Source organism: Pseudorca crassidens, chromosome 7, assembly GCF_039906515.1.
Source record: "Pseudorca crassidens isolate mPseCra1 chromosome 7, mPseCra1.hap1, whole genome shotgun sequence".
Classification (NCBI taxonomy): Eukaryota; Metazoa; Chordata; class Mammalia; order Artiodactyla; family Delphinidae; genus Pseudorca; species Pseudorca crassidens.
In genome coordinates, this window is record NC_090302.1 from 33,106,648 (window position 1) to 33,128,355 (window position 21,708).

At 49.8% G+C, this 21,708-nt stretch overlaps 1 protein-coding gene across 3 annotated transcripts in view; it reads right to left on the reverse strand.

Annotated features, from left to right (window-relative positions):
- Positions 1-21,708, reverse strand: part of COL15A1 (collagen type XV alpha 1 chain) — a 102,591-nt gene that overhangs the window by 75,061 nt on the left and 5,822 nt on the right. The window lies entirely within an intron of this gene.

Sequence of the window (21,708 nt, forward strand, 5' to 3'; positions counted from 1 at the left end):
CTCAGGGCTGCGCCTGGGCCTGCTGGCTCATTTCTCCTTGGCCTCCAGCAGGAAGGCCACCTGCTCAGGCAGCCACCAGGGAGGGGAGAGAAGCCAGGGAGCCAAGACAAACAGGCCCAGCAACTTGGTCCATACACTTGTCCTAGGATGGCTCTGTGCTGGGTGGGAAGCTAGGGGTGGAGACCACAGCTGGTGGGAAGACAGCTCACCATCCTTGAGGGGCAAGACTGGAGGGGGCAGTGCTAATGGGGGACTGACTGCATAATTCTCTGGCCTCAGGAACCTTGGGGCCCTTTGTGGGAGGTGGCCACACTTCGCCACAGATAACTACTTATCTCATAGGACATCTGACCTCAGTCTTAATCTTTCACTTCATTAATGCATAGGGATAGCTTCATTTCCAATGGAGGTTCTTCAACCCACTTTTCCAGTTCATGAATTTGATAACATTCATAAAGCCCCCACCTCACACCTTATGTGCAGCTGGGGATATGGAGCTGAACCTAGAATGCAGGCTCTCAAGAAGCTCATGATCTAGGTGTCTCAGTTAGCAGTCTTCCACTCATGCTACTCACAAGCTCCAGAGCCTTCAATGGCTCCCCAGCGCCCTCAGGATCAAGTTGAAATTCCACTCAAGACACCTTTTGCTTCACTGCTTCATTCGCTCCCTTTTCCTGTCCCCGTCTTTGCTCAGGCTGTTCCTTCTATCGGTAACATCCTCCCGTATCTTCTCACAGCCAAATCTTTCTAAGCTCACTCAGCTGCACCCCAAGACACTGGAGCTCCTCTCCCACCCTATACACAGAGCCATAGTCATGACTCCCTCCTTCAAATACCCACATCAGGGCTTGGCAGAGAGCAGACCCTTGGCATTGTGGCCTGAGGAAAGGAAATAGAGAGATGCCACTGGGCCTCACTTTCCTCAAGTCTTTGGTTTGGGCTCCTAAGCACAACTTTGGTGCAGCCCCTCCCGAGGGCACAGGGAAGGGAATCAGACGGCTTTAGAGGCGGACTGGGCAGAGGAAAATGTGAACAGTCACCACATGGTGCAACTTTCCTCCCAGGGGTCCAAAGCCAGTTTCCATGGAAACCAGGGCAGAATCCTAGTGCTGAAGAAACAAACAGGGCAGGGTTCAGGTTTTCCTTCCACAGAGATGACAGTGACCTGGCCAGAGGAGGTGAAGAAATGGAACCCTTCCCTCTCCTCCTCTCCAGGACAGCTGACATCTCTCCTCCCCAGGCAGGTCTCAGTTTCTCCTTCTATGTAATGGGCTGGTTCAGCCCTTCCATCTGTGGGGTCCTGAGGCAGTGCCTGGGGCTAGCCTGGGCTAGCCTGGGCTCTGGAGCCTTGCCTCCTCAGGGAACTGTATCTGGCTTTGCAAAGCTCCATCTCACAGATGATTATCTGGGACCTGAGCCCAGCGCTCTGCGCTTGTTAGCATTTAAAGCCCCAAGGGACTAAGGAGCATTCCTCTGGCTCTAGGTCAAAGAGGGTTGCAGAGAAGCCAGACAGGGTGGCTGAGGACACTCCAGGAACGTGCACAGCAGCGGCCCCTGGCGGCCACACGGAGAACTGCATCCATGAAACCCAAGGAAGGCTTCCTGGGCTGCAGCTGCGAGGGTCACCACCTGTGCCAGAATCACAGTCAGGTCTGGAAGTGACCCAAGAGAGCAGGTCTGAGGTCAGTGGGGAGCTGTGAACAAGCCAGGCCTAGAACCCTGGTGCCTCCCTCCCATCCTCTACCCCTTTCCTACAACGGCTGCCTGGGAAAGCAAAAGGTGTCCCTTCCCCACATCCCATTTCCACTTGCCGTTGTGAAGACTACAGAACACTTCAGTCAGCTTAAACGGGGACTTACTGATTCCTCTTGCTCCCACTGGGGGCAGGGCTCAGGGAGTCCAGGTGTTCCAACCCTGATGGAGCCAGCAGGCTAAGTGTGTAGGTAAAGTGGGGATGACTGCCCTTGGGACCCCAGCAGGGCCCCTTCTCCCCTGGATTTCCCTGCACTGACCCCTTGGGAGAGAGGAGGTCCCCAGTGCCTCCTTTGTTGCCTGCTGGGAGTTCACCAAGCCACAGACTCTATGCAGAAAGACTGCTCACCATTTGGAGAAGGAGTTTCCTCTGCCACATCCCTCCACGCCAAAGTCTATCTGGTTTCCGCTTGCACATCTACACTGTCCAGGAGCTCAACGGCCCCAGGACAACCCTGGCCACTGCTGGGCAATTCTAAGTCTTCTTTCTCCCAGTAAGCTAAGGCATGTCCTCCTGTAGCTCCCACCTTCCTGGCTGGGCCTAACTCTGCCCTCTGGACTTCCACACCATGGCCTCTCAGACACTGCATGGAATGGTGGACAGGGCCCAGCCTGGGAGGCAGATTCTGCCACCAATGCAGCGTATGATCTCGAGCAGTCCCTTCTCTCTGAGCCTCAGTTTCCTCGTCCATGAAATGAGAGGCCTGCATCAGATGGTTTCCAAAGGCCCTTGCCAGGTCTGAATGTCTTCAGTTTTGCATCCTCATCTCCCATCTGTTTTCCAGTTTCTCTAACCACCCTTAACTGCCGGTTCCTTCAGCCCACAGCCTTCAGGCCTGGAAGGAATGACTCCAATGGGGACCAGCACAAATCCAGCTCTCCCCCTACAGATGTCCTCATCTTTGGACAGTGTGGCCTGGCCGGAGGTGGGGAGCACTGTGCCCAGGAAAATGTCATAACTCTGCCTGTGAGGAAACATCACCGCACCCGGGCTGGAGTCCCTGAAGGCGCCCAGATCTACCTGACTCCCTTCCCGAGGAAAATGGACGCAGCAGAATTCCTCCTGCAGGGGCTCAATCCACACCCAGCAAAGATGCAAGAGGTTCTTAGAAAAACCTACCACCCAATGCATTTCTTAGAAAAAAGAACTGTTTCGCTGCCAGGGAAAAAATCCTGGATCAACTTAGAAGGAAGACCTGGGCTTGCCAACAATCAAAGACCTCATTTTTCTGAACTACAGAAGAGCATTTTTCTACATGTAACCTTAGAACGCCTCTTTCCCTTTTCCGGTTTTCATATATAGCGCAGGAATTTTCCTGCTCAATGAAGTTACTGTACGAGCTCTCCTCTCTCTCTTTCTTTCAGGCCTCTGACCTCAAGTGAGAAAACGATGGTTTTGAAGGGGCCTGGAGGTGGTCAGAGTCCTGGCAAGGTGTGGGCCCTGCAGCTTGGTTACCCTGCCTAGCAGCTGGAAGGAGCTGGGCCCAGCTGGGTGCCCCAGCAGGAAGAAGTCTGCACCCACCAGCACCCTCTCTGGTTTCGAAGCATCCTCTCACCTGTTCCCTCTCCAGGGGGGAGAGAGGGAAGGTGGGGCTCATACTCTCATTTGGCAAAGGGAATCAAGCCCCAGAGAGCAGAAGTAACTCACCTGAAACCCCAGTGCGGAAGCCAACCTATTACAGGCCACTGCCTCCTGGGCTTCCCCCTCGGCTCTCCCTCTGTGTTTCCACAGTCCCCGTCCATCCCTCCACCGCTACACCCTCATCCCTGCATTCTGGTGGTTAGCTCCCTTCCTTCCCTGATATGCCTAGACATGGATCACGCAGACTCAGCTCGCAGTCCCTGGCACCAGCACGGAGTCTGGCAAGGGTGACCTATGAATGGATGACAAGAAACAATAACATCTGTGGCTAAGATTTACTGTGGGCTTGCTGCGTGACAGGCACTATTTGAAGAGCTTTCCACCAATCATTTCACCTTCACCCTTGATTCTTTATGAAGGAGATAATATTATTATCCCCATTTTACAAGATAGAAAACTGAGGCTTGGAAAAGTTAATTACTGCCCCACGGCCATGAAGATAATAAGCAATTGCAGTCAGGATTCAAATCTGACTAGGCAGTATAATGTTTTATGAAGGTTGCCGTCCTAGCCACACGTCAGAGTCACCCAGGGAGCTTTTAGAAAGACAGAGGTCTGCCCCTCCTGCCTGGCCCTATGGAATCTGAGTCTTCCAGAGTCTGGCCTGGGTGAGTCTGATGCCCTCTCCTGGTTGGCAGCCACAGGTAAGGGTTAACCTCCTGGGGTTTGGTAGCAGAACGATCTGGACTTGAGCCCTGGATCTACCGCTAACTGGGGTGTGACCTTGGGCAAGCCAATTCGCTTCTCTGAGCTGTGAACTAATTTGTACAGTGGGGCAGCAATGAAAGCTGCCTCCCAGAGTCACCACGAGAATGGACAACACGATGGGCCAGGAACACTCAGGACCCAGAGACTAGGCAGACTCTGGGCCGGGTACCCTCATGGTCTCTGCAATTCCCTTCACAGTCATCCTCCAACTGTTATAGCCTTTACAGAATTAATAATAGAATCAGATAAGTAGGCCCAGAGACTAGGGAACTGAGGAGCTGAGCCTGGAGAGAGTGCCATGAGTCCCTCATTCTGTGACCGGGCCCTGCAACACACACACACACACACACACACACACGTGCGCACACACGCACACACGCACACACACCCGGCTAGGCAGAATTGGCTCCAGTGCAAGAGCCATACGCAAGCCCCAGGAAGCAAGCAGTGGGTCTTGCTGTGCTGCTGCGGTGAGCGTCTTCAGACCCCTTCCTCACTGTCTTCCCCAAACCTGGGTTCACAGCCACTGCAGGGACCCCGTGCACCAGGTGGTACAGTAAAGGCTAGCAGGTGTGGGCAGGCATGAGGGCCACGGGCATCTGGGAAGGGTTTTGTAGTAACTCCTCTCAGTTTATGGCCCTTCCTTTTCCATTTGGGGAACAAAGACTCTTTGAGTGTGATGGAGGCCTTGACTCCTGGGGATGACATCAACTGCGGTGAGTCATCACTCCCGGCAGCAGCTCCAGAGGACTCAGTCCGGGGCTCTGCAAGGAAAACTCACAAACTCACTGAAGCGGGCCTGGAGGAAAAGGGGCCTGCCCCGGGCACGTGAGGGGCACCAGAGAGGAACAGGTGGCAACCTGCTGGAAGTGGGCAATTTCAGGATCTCCTGAATATGCCAGGCTCCGCGCTGCAAGGGGACACAGAACCAATGCTGGCAGGGCAGATGACCAGACAGTTCCCAACTCTTCCCCAGGGCCAGGGATGGCAGGAGGGCAGGGAGGGGCACAGAGGAGGCCACCAGCAGGAGAGGGGAGGCTAAAGGAGGCCTGCCCCTCAGCTCCCTAACACATGCAGATACAGTCACACATGCACACACACACACCCATCCAGATTCACGCTCGTAAAACCACACTCATACACACTCTCACCTATTCACAACACTCCCACGAACACTCACGCACACCCTGATACAGATATCCATACACACACGTTCACACACTCACACGTATATGCACACATATCCACACACACCTTCCCCCACTCTCATCCCATACTAACACACCCTGACACCTTCACACACTCACATCCACACACAAATCATCCGTGGAGACTCTCTCACACATTCACACACCCACACATCTACCCTGATCCATACACTCACACCAAAGCAACTCAGACTTAATTTGCTTGATATTTTGGGTTCCCATTACAGCCTTGTTTGAAAAGGATTCTGTGGCTAAAAACTAGCCCCCCCAACATAAAGCCACCCATGAGAAACCCTTCCACGTTACAGATGTCGAAGTGGGGGCACTGCTGGGGCAGATGTTTGCCTGGGGACCCACAGAGAGTCTGCAGCCCACTCTTTCTCTCTAGCTTCCTCTTTAAAGGTCTGGAGATCTTCGGCTCCACTTCCTACACACAGGGTTTCAGTTTCTCTGATGTCGGCACATTTTCTGGATTCTGCCCTTATCAGTAAAACCTTCTTCTCAGAATATTAGATTTGGGTCATGTCTTCACACAGCATCGAACCCAATTAACTCATTCTCTTGGAAGCAGTGCTAGAAATGGCTGAGCAAGAAGTATGAACTGCAGGTGATATGGGCACCTGGCAGAGCCTGGCACAGGGAGGTGCCCAATAAATGTTAATTTTGTGAATGTATGAGGAAAGTGTAACAGTAGTTCGTGTGTAGTGAGCCCTTATCATGTCCTGGGCGCCATGTACTTTACCTGCCGAGCAGTGGTTCTCAACCCTGGCTACACAGAATTACCGGGGAGATTTTAAAAAAATATTTATGCCAGGGGCCCACCCCCAGAGATGTTGATTCAGTTTGTCCAGGCATGGCCTGGGCACCAGCCTCCCAGGTGATCCTGATTCACAGCCCCGGAGCTCTCCACGACAACCCCACTCTTACTGTTCCCAGTCGACAGATGAGGGGACAGAGGCACAGAGAAGTTAAATAACTTGCCCAAGGGCACACAGCTATCAGGTCCTAGAACTGGCGATTTTAAGATATGAACCTTAAAGGTCTGAGGCAAGGAGTTGAGTCTCCCTCTGTTCCTCTCCTCTCCAGGAATGTCACTTCAACCCAAGGCTGCCCCACTCCAGGGAGCACACCTTGACTGTCCCGGCCCTCGGTGACCTTGGGCCTGTCTGCCTCCCTCTTCCCATTGCCCTGCTGCCGATCCCCACTGCTCTGAGCATCAACACTCAGCACCTGCTTCTCAGGAAGGAGCTTTGCCACCAGCAAGAGACAGTCTCTCATGGGCTTCATCTTCTGAGCAGATCTGGGAGGGAACTGGACCGCCACTGCTCTCATTTTGGCCAGCGTGACATATGTTCCAAACTAGAGAAGGATCTCCAAGCAGCACAGTATTAGGGAGAAAGAGTCAGCCAGGTCTGGCTTCAAATCCCAGTTCAGCATTTAAAAGCTGTGCAACTTTGAACAAGACACTTAATCTCTCTGAGCCTTGGTGTCTACATCCATAATACAGGAATAATGCCACCTACTTCAGGAGAGACTTTTGAGAATGACTTGAGATAACAGATGTAAAATACTAGGCAGAGGGCCTAGCAAAGCATACATTCAATATAGCACAGTGGTTGTTGTTACTGCAATTATCATCAATGATATTAGCCTTCTTTTCTTTCCCCTGAACTGTTGTCTATAATTGCCAGGAAAGATAGGTTTGTGCAATTTTCCCTCTGGGTCTCAGTTTTCTCACCTGCAAAATGGGGTGAAATGACCTCCTTCAGCTTAGTTGCAGTGAAGGTCAAATGTGGTTCTGCATGTGAAAATGCTTTGTTAAGCATAGCCTGCTCAGGTGTAAGGAGCAACTAACATGGACAGAGAGCTCCAAACAGGTGTAGGGGCCTGAGAGGACTGTTTATCTCAGATTAGTGAAATTTGAATATGCGGAAATGCTATAATGTGGCCAGTGGAACTTCATAAGCAGAATTTCCTGTCCCAGCCTGGGAATGGCTTGAATAAAATGGGGCTGACCAAGAGGAGCTGGAACCTGGAAATTGGTTTAGCATTCCCACTCCATCCCCCTCCTGACCCCAGGGCAGGACGCTACGGTCAGGCTAACTGCAGCTGCTGGAAGAAACAACAACTAAACGATAATAATAATGGCCCATGTTCGCTGTAGTGGGTTGAACGATGGCCTCTAAAATGATACGTCCATATCTTAATCCCTGGAGCCTGTGAACGTGACCTTATTTGGAAGAAGGGTCTTTTGAAGATATAATTAAGGATCCTGAGATGACGAGACCATCCTGGATTATACAGGTGGGCCTTAAGTCCAATGACAAGTGTCCTTATAAGACACAGGGGAGATTTGACAGAAGCGAAGGCGACATGATTATGAGGCAGAGATTGGAGTGAGGCAGTCATGAATCAGGGAATACTGAAAGCCCCCAGAGCTGGAAGAGGCAAAGAAAGATTCTCCCCTAGAGCCTCCACCGGGAGTGCAGCCCTGCCAACACCTTGACGTTGGACTTCTGGTCTCCAGAACTTTACCAGTTTGTGGTAATTTGTTAGAGCAGGCAAAAAACCTAATACATTCATTGAACCCTTACTGTATGCCAAGTCCTATTATAAGTGTGGTGCCTGGACTGACTCGTTTAATACTCACAATAACCCAGTGAGGAAGGTATTATTACCTGTATTTTATACATGAAGAGATTGAGATGCAGAGGGATGAGGTCATACAGGTAGTAAGTGGCAGAGACAAGATGTGGACCCAGCCTGGGTCCATTCTCTATGGACACAGGGTTAGGCAGGGCCCTAGCTGTGATGGGGCTTCCCTCAGATCACAGCACAGCCACAGCAAATGAGCTGCCTCCCAGACAGGCTGATGGGAGGCCGAGTCCCCTGAGTGACTAGATCCCACCGATTGACAACAGGGAGAGGCAGCCACGTGGCCCCAGCTGGGGGAAGGAGGTTGGTGATCTGTGGGATGCAGAGAGGCTTGGGAGGTGCAGCCCAGGGGGCCTGGGCATGTCTGCGAGGGTTCTACAGCCAGGAGGAAGCTTGTGGCCTCCAAGGGAGCTGCTCCCCAGAGAAAGCCTGTCCCAAGCCGGAGGAGGCCACACTTCCAGGAGGGGCAACAATAGCTACTTCCCTTGCCTCCCCACCTTCCCCTTGCCCTTACCTGGGGGAAGTCCTCTCCAGCCACACTGGGAAGCTGGGCCTCAGGGTTGATTTTTTTCTAAATGCCTGCAAATGGATCACCCCATCTTGCCGAGAAACCCTCCTTTGGTAAGTTTCCCAGGAAGCTCCAATTCCTCACTTCTATGTTATTATCTGTTTATTTGCCTATGTCTCCCACCAGCCTGTCAGCCCTTCGGGGGTCAGGCATCATCTGTTTCATGTTTATATCTCCTAACTTCACCCTCACCCCTCTAGCACAGGGCTTGCCTGAGTTAGGCAAAAATTGAGCATTGATGGAGGAATGAATGAACGAATAATGCACACATGAGTGAATGAATGAGCTTAATGGATTCTGGAGAAGAGTGACCGTATGCCTGTCTTACCATATTACATTTATTGTCATCAATACATACAATCAATAGTCTTTTTCAGCAATTACAAAGAACTCTAATGAACGCCAGCTGTTTGTCACAGTGATCCCACCAGCACCATTTAGCTCAATATGCACTTAACAGCCTAGCTCTCATCTGATCCAACTGTTGAAGTATAATATAATATTAATAGCCAAACAGAGGCCTGATGTTAACTTTTCTGAGGGCTGCGATCTTCCATCCTTTTGGCTGACCCTTAAGCAAGAGGGTGCAGAATGACCAGGCTTCTGAAACATGCCTGCCTTGGCTCTCACCCACCAAACTGAGCTGGGGGTGCCGCTCTAAAACACACTGGCCTCTTAGACTTCAGTGTGCATTCCAGCTGCCTCCCGGAACAAGGGTCCGGGTAGGGATTGTGGGCAACGTACGCTTCCCCTTCTCGTGATATACTATTAGCTTCTTGAGGTTTGGCTGGAGAGCTCAGAGAGGCTGCTCGTCGCCTATCTGGGGGCTACAGCATGAGCTGGGGCCACTGGGCAAGATGGGGCGGAACAGGCCAGCCCTCGAGGTCCTGGGAGAAGAAGGGTAAGATTCTTGCTCCTTCCTGCATCCCCCCACCTCCAACCTCCAGCCCCACGTTGTAAGGCATTGGGGTGGGAGGGGCATTGATGGTGGGAGGAGCTTGAAAGAGTAATTCTGGAGCTTTCTAAGTCTCTAAGTAAGGCATGTCCTTGGGTATTTCTTGAGTTCTTTCGCATGATTGACACCACGTGGTCCATAAAATCTCTTACAGAGTTAGAGGTGCTAACCACATGCAATTCAGTCATAACTTACGTTGTGCCAGCCCCGAGAGAAACGCAGCCACAAGGGGAGGATGGATCTCGGAAGGCGAGGCAGGAGTGGACCTCCCTGTCTTTCACTCTATCCTGGTCCCAGTCCAGGGTTCTGGCATTGCCCACAACCAGCATCCAGTGGCCACACTTGTCTGGACTTGGGCCTGGGGTGGACTCTGGAAGATCAAGAAGACTCGGGCTCTGGTCCCCGAGTAGCTCTCAGACTAGTAGGGAGGGCAAGACACCAACACACAGAGCCCTGATACAGGTGCCTGAACTGAAGGACAGGGCGATGGAGATGCGCCTGGAAGGCTCCGCACAGGTGAACATGGTAGAGCAAGCAGAGCATAAGCAAACCTATGGAGTTAGGAAACTGAGGGGTAAGTGGGTAGTCCCGGGGGATGGGAGCAATGGGACTCTTAGGTAACCTCCAACATTAGCACAGAAAGGAGAGAATTATGAAGCCAGGTTAGAAGCGTGAAGCCAACATCAGCTCATTTACTCTCAGGACAATTTGGTAAGGTGGGAACAATTGCTCTCCCATTTTGCAGATAAACAGACCAAGGCTGAAGGAGATCAAGGCCACAGAGCTGGACTGGTGTGGTTGGGACTCACACATGGGTCATCTGAGGTCCTTCCCAGCTCTTTCTACTCTTAATCACTTTTTCACTCAAGAGACTGGAAACAGATTAGGGAGAGCCTTGAATGTCAAGCCAAGGAGACTAAAATTTATGCAACAGGCAATGGGGTGCCTTGAAAGGTTTCTGAGGAAGGCTGCCGCTGACCATTTTAGGAGGCATCACTACTTCACCTCGAGCTGCTGCCCCTGCAGTCGGGCCCCTTCCTTTCCCTTGCCAAGCAGAGGGTGGAATTGGGCGATTTGGAATGTGGAGCGAAGGCGGTCGTTTGGCAACAGCAGGAGACATATTTTCCTGCAGCCTCTCAGCACTTGTCATGTGATGCCCTGGGCAAAATCAAGCTGCCCTGGGAACGGCCCAGGGCGTCCCAACAGATGAGCTTGTATGAATTCAGCCAGGGCAGGGAAGCAGCTGGCAGAATGAGTTCACAGCCTCAGCAGGAGCTGTGAAATCGTGCCTACACTGAACAGGCTGATAGAGGCCTGGAGACTCGAGGTGACCTTCAGAGCTGGGAAGGACTTCAGTCCAGTGTCCCCAAGATGAGAAAACTAAGGCCCAGACTGACGATGTGACTTGCCCAGCATATCGTGTTCCCACAGTTATCGACTATCCAGGCCACTCTCACCCACTGCCCTAAGAAGGTGAGGCACAGGGAAGTGCTTGGTACACAGTAGGCACCCAATACAGGAACGGATGCGTAGTGGGGCCTGTGGTGCTCACATATAACAACTCGATGCCTTGGAGTAGGGGGAAACGAACGACATAAGAAATTTGTCCTACAGCTGTTATCAAACACACTGCTCCTTTCTACAGATTTTCCTGCTCCACTGTGCAGAGACCTGCTCCCTGCGGGATGCTGGAGCCCCATTTGGCTCTGAGATGGGATTTGAGTTTAAGGGAACAGCCAGAACAGATGGTGACCCTGAAGTCATATTTTGAAACAGGCTGACTCTTGTTTAATCTAGATGAAAGTACAGCTTGATGGCCTCCAAATGTCAGCTGGAGGAAGAGCCTGTGCACCTCCAGAGTAATGGCAGAGGGAACCAGACCCTCCAAGGTGCGTACCAGGAGATGCCCCTAACTGGAGGCCTGAAACTGAGGGTGACCTCGGGGGCACCCGAGGAGGATGAGCCTCGAGCCTCGCCCAGCAGATGCAGGGGAAGGACGTGTAATTCTGTGCCAGAGAGACCTGCACGCCAGGCCTCATCCACTTACTAGCCTTGTGCCAGTTCCTTAACTCCTCTGAGCCTAGTTTCATTATCTGGACAGAGAGATGACAATACCCAGCTCTCAGGGTGGTGGTACAGGGTAATGTCAGGTGCTGAGCACATCTTATTTATCTGTCCGTTCGTTCATTCGTTCATTCACCAGCCACCAGGTGCCTGGCACTGCCACTGTGGGAGATTCACGGGTGAACAGGACAGATGCGTCCCCTGCCCTCCTGGCGTGTATGCTCTAGCACTGTGTTCCTGGATGGGCAGAAAAACCGCCTGAGGGCTTTAGAAGTCTGATTCTCGGCTGCATCCCAATCAGGACCTCTGGGGGAAAGGCCTAGGCCTCCACATGTTTTAAAAGCTCCCCAGTGACGCTGTTGTGCACAGGGTGCGGTTCATGGTTTCGGGGAGAGCTCTCCCCCACCAAGGGCTTGTCTTCTCGGGCTCTACTCTGAGCGCCTCACACAGCCTGGGAGGTGGGACCTCCACTACCCCCTGTCCAGATAGGGAACCAACCCTCCTTCTGAGCAATCTGCCCAGGTCACACAGCTGGAGGAAATGGAGGAATTGGAGGATTTGAATTGGGATTTGGGATTTGGGATTTGAATTGGGATTTGAAGTCCAGCTGATGTTTCCAAAGCTCAGCTCTAACCATACGCTGCCGGGCACAGGAGAGACCCTCAGTGTATGTGAATTCCTGTCCCCCGTCTTTCCTCCCACATCCCTGATGATGGGACAGACGCACATGTCTACACCCAAGCAGCAGCAAAACTTGGGCATTTGAGGGTGGTGTGATGCCACCCACCTGGACATCAGAAAACCCAATTCTAAATCCAGTTCTTCTATATTCTGGCTGTGTGACTCTCATCATGTCCCTTGTTCTCTCTGAGCCTCCATCTCCCCCTCTGTAATTTAGGAGAGCCAGAATAGAGGATCCTGAAAGTCCAACATTTTCTGGGTCCTCAAGGTCCCCGGTGGGTTTTGATGGGAGCGAGGTATTTGGGGGACCCACAGACCCTAAGAAGGGAGCTCAGGAGCCCCAGCTACCCAAGGTGCATGAATGGTGAACTGTGCTTCTCCCACAAGGAGCATGGACCACACAGGGTAGGAGGCTGCCTCCAAAGAGATTCTTAGAAACCTTGAACTTGAGTGGGACCGGCCAGTCTACCGCATGCATATGCATGAACAGCATTTTTCACATTCCACCCAACCTTCCCATGCTCGTGCACCCACACACTTATTCCTGGAAAGGTAAATGCAGATTGAGGAGGGAAGTTTCTTACGGCCACCAACACACACACATCTATTCATTCTGCTAGCATTTATTCAGCACATGCTGTGTGGTACCACTGTTCTAGGTGCTGGGGATCCAGCAGTGACAGACAAGTTCCTTCCCTTGTGAACCTGAAAGTTCTAGTACAAGCGCTATGGAGAGCAGTGACCTCCATCTTGTCATAGCAAAAAACCAAACATGTCAGTAGCCCCTTCCACACACAAGTGCGTTAGGTAACTATTGATGGAGGAAACGTTTATACAAGAACGGGTTCTTGTACCCGCTACCATAATTCCAAGCCTCCCCCACCAACTGGGGACCTCAAATCTATATATAACATCGTCTCCACTAAAGCATCACCATTAGAGAGAGGGGACCCTATACCTGAAGGCCTGGGTCTGGCCAGAGCCCCACAGAGCTTGGAAATTTAATTAAAGCCTCCTGCCCTATCTTTAAAAGCACTTAAGTTTTGCACTCCATAATAATTGTGGGCTGTTTAACATAAAAATATTCTAAATTATTTTCCAGTTGCTACTGGACTCCCTGAGTTATCAACCGCTGAGTAAAATGGATGCAGGAAATAAACAATGTAGCTTTGCACACTGCTGTCACACAGCCAAGGACCACGAGCACACCCAGTTTGAGAAGCAGGTCTCTAAAGGAATGGCCTGGACAGGAGTGGGTAATGAATCACCCATCTCCCACCATCTCTAAAGGAATTGCTTCCCATGTGAAAACACCTAAGGACTTCCCACCCAAGTTATTCCCCCACAAGACCTCTCTGTTCCCTGGCAAGAGAATTCTGCATGTACTTGTGGATACACGTTCTAAATACAGAGATCCAGAGAGAGAAATCAGAAGAGATAATATAAGATCTGGATGAGCCTCAGAGCTGGTCCAACCCCTTCATTTCACAGACAGGAAGAAGCTTTTCAAAGCCGAGACTAACTGCAGAGGGCAATTCTTAGAATCCTTTTCTTGTGTGACCTTCACAACCTCTCAGCCAGGCAGCTATGATGGCCTGGGAGGCTCTGGGTGGCCAAGGTAAGACCAGAGACTCTGCTCCAGGCTCTCACTCAGCCCTGCTTCCCTATCATCCTACTGCAAGTCTCTCATATACACTTCTCTTGGGCAACACAGAGGTGGAGACACTGTGCCCCTCCCTGAAGCCATAAACTCTCGGGTAAGTAGAGGCAAGAGCAGGGCAGGAAAGAGCACCCAGAGGCTCTCAGCCCATGGACCCTGGGCTATGAGCACTGGGCAGGACCCAAGGGGCAGTGGAAGCCGAGATGCTCACCCAGGGCCAGGCTCGGGAAAGCAGCTACTGGAAGGAGGTCCTGCTTTCATGCTGGAGACCCCCCACTTCAGCCCCATCCCATCCTGTCCTGTCCCATCCCAGCCTCCCCTCCTTTACCAGGCTCAGAGAATTGACTGCTCAGGCCACACCAGCAGCTGCTTCCATCCTATCCTCATCCTGTTGCCTCTATCTGGAACATTCCACTCCTCTTTTAACCCACCAGCCCCACCCCCTTTCCTGGCTAAATCTATTCACACCTCAGATCTCATCTTAAAGGTCACAACTTGGGGAGACTTTCCTGACACCACAGTATTAGAGTGGCCAGGCACATGCTTTCATAGCTCCCTGCACTTCTTCATAACACTTTTTACTGTTTATAGACATTTAGGGTTTTTTCTACAACCCTTTATTTAGTGTCTATGTCCCCCATTAGATTCTAGGCTCCATGAGGAAGGGAACCACACTTATCTTGTTCATCATTTTATAGCCAGCATGTACCACACTGCCTTGCACTCAGTAAGCAGTTAATAAGTATTTATCAAATAAAAGTGAGTGAACAAATGAGTGAATGAAAAACCTACCAGGCTATGACAGGCAGGATGACCATTTATACCTAGAAATTTTGGCATTAATTCTATCCAACTCACCCACCCATACTTGCAAAGTCCTTGCTTGCTTGTCTCCCTGCACTGGAAGGTCAATGATTCTGGACCCTGAAAATGAATGGCACTGTCCCAGCTCTCCCCATCCTTAGGTAGATGGGCTTGCAAGTGACTCTGATGGAAGAAACCAGGTACAAGCAATGCTGAGGGAGGCCATAGGAGGGTTTAAGAACCATGTCAGTTAGCACTGAGGTTGAACCTCGTCACCATGGCCATTACGCTTCATTGACAGATCATGGTGTGCCAGGCACTGTGCTAAGAGCTTTGGGGACATGACTCCATGTACTCATCCAAAGAACTCTGAGATAAGTACTATTATCATCTCCACTCTACAGATAAGAAAACTGAGGCTAGAAGAGGACTAGTAAATTGTCCAAGGTCACCAGCTAGTACGTGCAAAGCCTAGAACCAAACCAGCCCTGCCCGACCCCTAGCCCCAGCACTTGACCACCACGCTACAAGGCGCGCCCCTCACTTCTGTTTCACTCCCATCAGCCAGGGGGCGAGGTAAGGTGTAGATTCTGATGCAGCAGGTCTGGGGCTGGACCGGGGAACCCTGCATTTCTAACAAGCTCCCCAGTGGTGTTGATGCTGCTGGTACAGGGACCATACTTTGAATACCAAGTCTATAAAGGAGAAAGAGGATTTCAACAGAGCAGGGAGAGTATTCCAGACTGTGGGGCAGCGCTAGCAAAGATAGGAGGAGGGAACATACTTGTAAATTCAGAGACAAGTGGAGCTCAGCGTAGTTGGAAGCCAGGGCACCGTAGCTGGAGCCAGGGCACCAGGAGCGCTGGGAGGGGAGAAGACGCCTTGAGCTCCAGCTCGAGGAGAGTGGAATTTAAGGTGCTGTAAGGGAAAGCAGGGAAGGGTTTTAAGGGCATGTGACATAATGGGACCTGCCACTCGGGTTGCTGTGAAAAGATGCACTAGAGGACAGAGAGATGGGAGGACCTATTGGCCAGGACAGGAAGCTGCTGTGACAGTCCCTTAGTGAGCACGACACAGGCCTGAACCCAGTGGGGCAAAGGGATGAAAGGAAGAGATTGGAAGCAACAGACCTTGCAGGAGCAGAATCAGTTTCTTCGAAACAAAGCTACAACACTCTTTCCAGGTGCTAAAAATATCTCAACCAATCCATGCACTGCAGTGACAGTGCGGAGATGACAAAGCTGATGGCAGATATAAATTTAGGTGCACACAATTCCAATAAAGTCTCAAACAAAACAACTCTTAGAAATGGGGCTCACCAACCAGTTCTTCCAATCGTCCATACAGTCTCCGTGGTGACCCAATCTTTTCCTTTCTTTGCAGACTAAGTATCTGAGTCCAAGAACAGAAGTGACTTGGTCAAGCTTCCCATGGAGGGTCCAGACCCCAGGAATCCTACCACTAGCTTAGTGCTGTGCACCTGAGAGCACTTCCTTCAGCAGAGAAAATGAGGACATTCAGCCGTAGTTTGATAGCAGCCCACACTTGCAAATATTAAACAAGAAAAACCATTCCACTTCTTCAACTGGAAGCTCATATTCTAATAAAAGGGGAGGGGGGAGACACTGAAATGAAGCCATCTACTCTAGACAGTTAAGCCTGAAATAAAATTAGAAAATGTGTCACGTGGAAAAACTCTGCAGTGAGAAATGCTTTCTTTTTTCCCTCCCTTTTTCTTTCTGTGGGAGAGTGAGCAATTTGGCATTTTAACTAGACAGGGAAGGAGAGCAGCTGTGGTCTCCATTATGTACCAAATACACACAGCCGTTGGGCACAGTTCTGTATCCTGACCTATGGAACAGGATGTCAGTGAAGGATGGGAACTGGACCGAGCGCTGCTGAGTTGAATCACCTCCCCCAACCGCCACAAAGTTTGGGTGAAGTGAATTCAGATATCCTAGAATGTTCTCGCTAACAGTGCTTTTAGGATTCACCTGGTCCAACCCCTTCATTTCCCAGATAAGAAAACTGAGGCCCAAAGAGAGCCAGTGATTTGCCCAAGACAGAAGAGCAGGGGGACAGCAAAGTAGAGCCCCTCCAGTGCCTCCAGTGTACTGGGGCCCCACCATGGCTGGTGGTGACCTGAATGAATATAGCAGGCTTCCACTGGGTTATTTGTTTAACAAGCATTGACTGAGTACCTGCCGGAGCCAGACATGGGGCTAGGTGCTGGGGGTGCAGGGAGAATAACCTTAGCTTGGACTCGCAGGGTGCCCCACTCCTGACATTCCAGCCACCCTGGGGGCTGTGAGCTTTGAGATCAGGCTACGAGGAAGGATATTCTTGGAGATGAGGCCAAAACAGCACACTGGTAGGACTTCAGAGGGTCTCAAATGCCATGCTAAGGAATGTTAAAATCATTTCCTATGGCTGCTGTAATAAATTATTGCAAATTAAGTACTTAAAGCAACACAAATGTATTACCTTACTGTTCTGTAGGTCAGAAGTCCAACACAGATCTTGGATAAAAATTAAGCAGATCGTGCTCCTCTCTGGAAGCTTTGAGGAAAAATTCTTTTTCTTTTCTTTTTCTTTTTCCAGGTTCTAGAGGCTGCATGTATTCCTTTGGCTTGTGGCCCCTTCCTCCATCTTCAACACCAGCAAAGACTGGTCAAGTCCTTCTCACCTCACCTCCCTCTTCCACTTTTAAGGACGCTTGTGATTACACTGAACCCACCTGGGTAACCCAGGATCCACTCCCTTTTTGAAGGTTAGATGATTATCAATACTAATTCTATCTGCAACCCTAATTCCCCTTAGTCTGGTAACCTAACATATCCACAGGTTCTGGGGATTAGGATGTGGACACAGTGGGAGGGCCAGTACTCTGCCTACCAAGGTTGGTTAGCACAGGAAGATGACAAAAGGTTCTAAGGCAGGGGGTGACATAATAAGAGCTGGTTTTACACTGCTGCTCAAACTTTACCGTGCATGTGAATCACCAGAGAGCTTGTTAACATGCAGATTCTGATAAATTGGGTCTGTGAGTGGGACTGGAGATTCTGCATTTCTACTAAGTTCCCAGGTGATACTGATATTGCTGGTTGGTGGACCACACCTGAGTGGCAAGAAGCTAGAAGACTCCCGTGGCTGCAGTATAGGGGGTGGGTGGAGAGAATGGAGGCCAGGAGACAGACCTGTTTGCTGAAAACAAAGACAGAACAAGCTAGGCACTAAGACTGTGCCGCTGGAAGGGGGGAAGCAGCTGGCTCACCTAACTTCAGATGGTTCTTTGTGTGACGCTGTTGAAACTGCATGGATTTAGGTGTAGTTTGTCATCGGCTTTTGGACTCTCTGTTCTACAGGATGCAATGGTTATAACTTTCCAGCACTGGAAAGGCATACCTTCACTTTTCTTTCATGAAATGTATTCCATCCCTGACGTATCTGTTACACCCAGCCCCTGCTCCCACCCGCTCTGGCCCCTCCACCATTAGCACCACCGTCATCATCATCACCATCACCATCATCACAGTGGATGGCTGGGGGTGGTCTTCCAGCAGAGCTGGAGGCTCACACAGACTCTGCTATGGTCCAGGGTTCCTAATGCTAGGTTTTCACTAAGATCTCCACAGCCCCAGGCTTTGAATATTCATTCATGAATGTATTCAAACACTCATTGTGTCCATTTGGTGCCACGTCAGACGCTGAGGAAACATGGATAAATAACATAGGGTTTCTGCCCTCAAGGAACTCACAGAGATGCGGGAACAGGAAGGAAAGAGGTACAGAACTTGTCACCAATTACAGGCCCTATGCTTCCCTTATTACTCCTCATAGTAGGAATTATTGTCCCAATTTACAGATAAGGAAAACATGGATAAGAGAAGTCACTGGCCCCGGGTCACTCAACAGACCTGAGATCTGAACCCAGGACGTGGGTTCTGGGGTCCAGTGGCAGCTCTGCCTCTCACCTGTCTTGCGACCACGGACAGGACCTTTCCTTTCTGGGACTCAGCATTGTCACTTTTGAAAGGAAGCCACTGGACTGCATTGCTTGTTCTCAACCCTGGCTGCACTTTAGAATCATACCAAGAGATTTTGAAATCTGCCCAAGACTGGATCCCAGGCATATTAGGAATCCTGGACGCGGGGAGGACTGGGCTTCAGATTCCTCTTGAATCCCCGAGGTGATTCTAAGGTGCAGCCAGGGTTGAGAACCACCAAGGTCCTTGTGACCTGAGCTCTTGCATTCTAATTTCCTGAAAAAGCCTCTTCTCCTCTAGCGCTACCACAAGGCCCGTGCCAAATGGATGAATGAATGGTAGGGGCGAGGGAGGAATCCCCAACTCCATTTAACTAAGGGCAGTTTGGAGCAGTAATGCTGGCACTGTCCCTTGCACTGTTGTCATTTTCTCCTTTCAGTTAGAAAAATAGCATCAGTGGACAAAGGTGCGGTAAGTTAGGTAGGTGTTCTCTTATGCTGTTGCAGGGAGTATAAATTACTATGCCTTTCCAAAAAAATGCAATGAATGCCTTAAGAAAAAAACGGGCAAGCACTAGACCCAACAGTTTGTTTTAGGAATTTGTGCTAGGAAATAGTCACGAGAATGGTCAAGTACAGAGCTACAAGAATAGAGTCATCACAATAGTGTTTATGGACGTAAACAACTGGAAACAGCCTAAAGGCCTAAAAGAGGCCTAGTTTAATTATGGGACATCCACATAATGAAATACTATTTCAATTACAAAGGATTTAGGGAAGAATATTCAATGTTCCAGAGGAAGTATCTAGGTAATTGTTAAGGAAAAAAATGCCAAGCAACAAAATACAGTGCACAGAACGATCTATTCGCATTATAACATATGTGCACCTTCAGGCACAGAAGATAAACTTGAAAAACAGTCCACCAAATGTTAGCAGGATTCATCTCTGAGTCATGCGAAAATATGCAACTTTTTTAAACTCCTTTTTTTTTTCCAACCTAGATTTTTACAATGACTATTATTTTTATTATCAAAATATTTTAATGTTCCTGAAAAATATAAATCTCTTCTTTCAAAGCTTGCTTACCTCCCTCCGCCTCCTCCACCTTCTGGTGGAGATGGACATCCCTGCTTTAGTGTTGAGGAGGCTTGCTTGCACCCTCATTAGGACACTCAGGACAAGGTCCACAGCAGTCAAGCCAGCTGCTGGTCCCTACTACTAGATTGTGAGTCCTTCCAGGAAGGGCACTGGGTCCAGTGTGGCTCTTCATTCACCCTGCCACCTATCCCAGTGGGCCTCAGAGAGGGCAGGCAGTCAGGAGATATGGGAGGAAGACAGAAATCTATAGTAGTAGCCAAAACACAGAACAGGGCAGACAGTTTTGAGGACTTCGGCAGACGTTTGCTTTGGGAGGAGACTAGTTGCAAAGACCTCCTGGTGGTGGAGGGGCCTTTTAAGCTGGGCCTCATTTGAGTCCCTCAGTGATAGGAGGGGTGACTCCCAGACAGACCTAAGGCAGGGCTGCTCTCTGCAAGCCAGACTCTAGCCAAGCTCCCCAAACCAAAAAGGGGGCTGCCCTAACACCTGAAGTCAAGGGTCCTGCTCACTTAAGAGAGATATGAGGGCCCTCAGAACTGTTTTCTGCCCTGTCCAGTTCTTTAAGTCATCCATGGCATGCAACAAGTATGAAATGAATTGGACTGGATAAAGTTGGGTTGGGATGGATTACACTGGATTAGGTTGGGTTGGGTTGGGTTGGGTTGAGTTGATTCTGATTGGAGATAAGGGGTGGGTTGCACTCAATAGGTGACCTAGGCCTCATTTTTGCCTCATTAGATCTTGCCCAGGAAGAGGTCTGGGGTTTCTCGAGGTTCTGCTCTAACCTAGAAATTTTCTCTTAAATTGTGGTAGCGGAGGAAGGTGGTCAGTCAGCAAACTGGGCCTCTCCAACACCTCTGACCCACCTCAGCTCCCTGGGCTCTGTGTCGACAGCAATAGCTCAGGCCCTACAGCTGTTCCTCTGACTTTGAAGCCTTAGTTGCTCATCTGTTCTCCTTACTGCATATTAATGTCTTAAATTGAGTCTTATTGTTAAGATTGCCTTGCTTTTTATAACCCTCACCTGCCCACCACCACTATGACACTCCCAGTATCCAATCATATCATGAGAAAATTATGTGATAAATCAGTCTATGCTAAGGAATTCATAGCTTAATGGAGGAAGCAGGGGTAACTTCCCTTACCAGATTTTAAAACACGTTACAAAGCAACAATTATCAAGACCATGTGGGATTTTTTAAAAACAACACATACGCACAAGAAAGCAACCAATAGTATGTATAAAGATTCCACAAAAAAATTCTATTATTAAAAGAAAAATTTTATATGATAACCAGAAGCAATACTAGGATGGAGGAATAGTTTACATTTTAATTAGTATTTCAGGGAATCCTGGGTACCACTTTGGAAAAGAACTGAACTCAGAATACACTCTATGTAATCTATTTAATCAATGGTTCATTTTAAATGGATCAAGCTGTAGACATTCAAACAAAACTCGAAAATAAGCTCATATATTTAGCTAGCACAGAAAGATAAACGTGCAGCTTTTGACAAAATAGAGGCTTTCAGGAATAAGATGAGTGGGATAAGCTAGAAAATAAATTGTTTACACAAATAGATGTAATGAAAAAAAAGATAAAGAGCAAAGTAACATTAGTGTAAATTCCAGCCTAACCAGTTATTAAAGTCATTAAAGAAAAGAAAACTAAAAGCCCTATAACGTGCCCTGATTACTCAGCCATGGCCACTCCACAGCTGGCAGAGCCATGGAAGACTCAGGATGACTTAGACACTGCAGAGGACATGATAAATCGGAACATTCTCTCTAGACCACAGTCTGGACCTGCCCATTCATTCCCTCTTTGATTCATTGAAAGATTTGGGGAGCATCCACTCTGTGTCAGGCCCTCTAGGTTCTGGGGTTCAGAGTCGGGCAAGGCCCAGTCCCCACCTCACAGAAC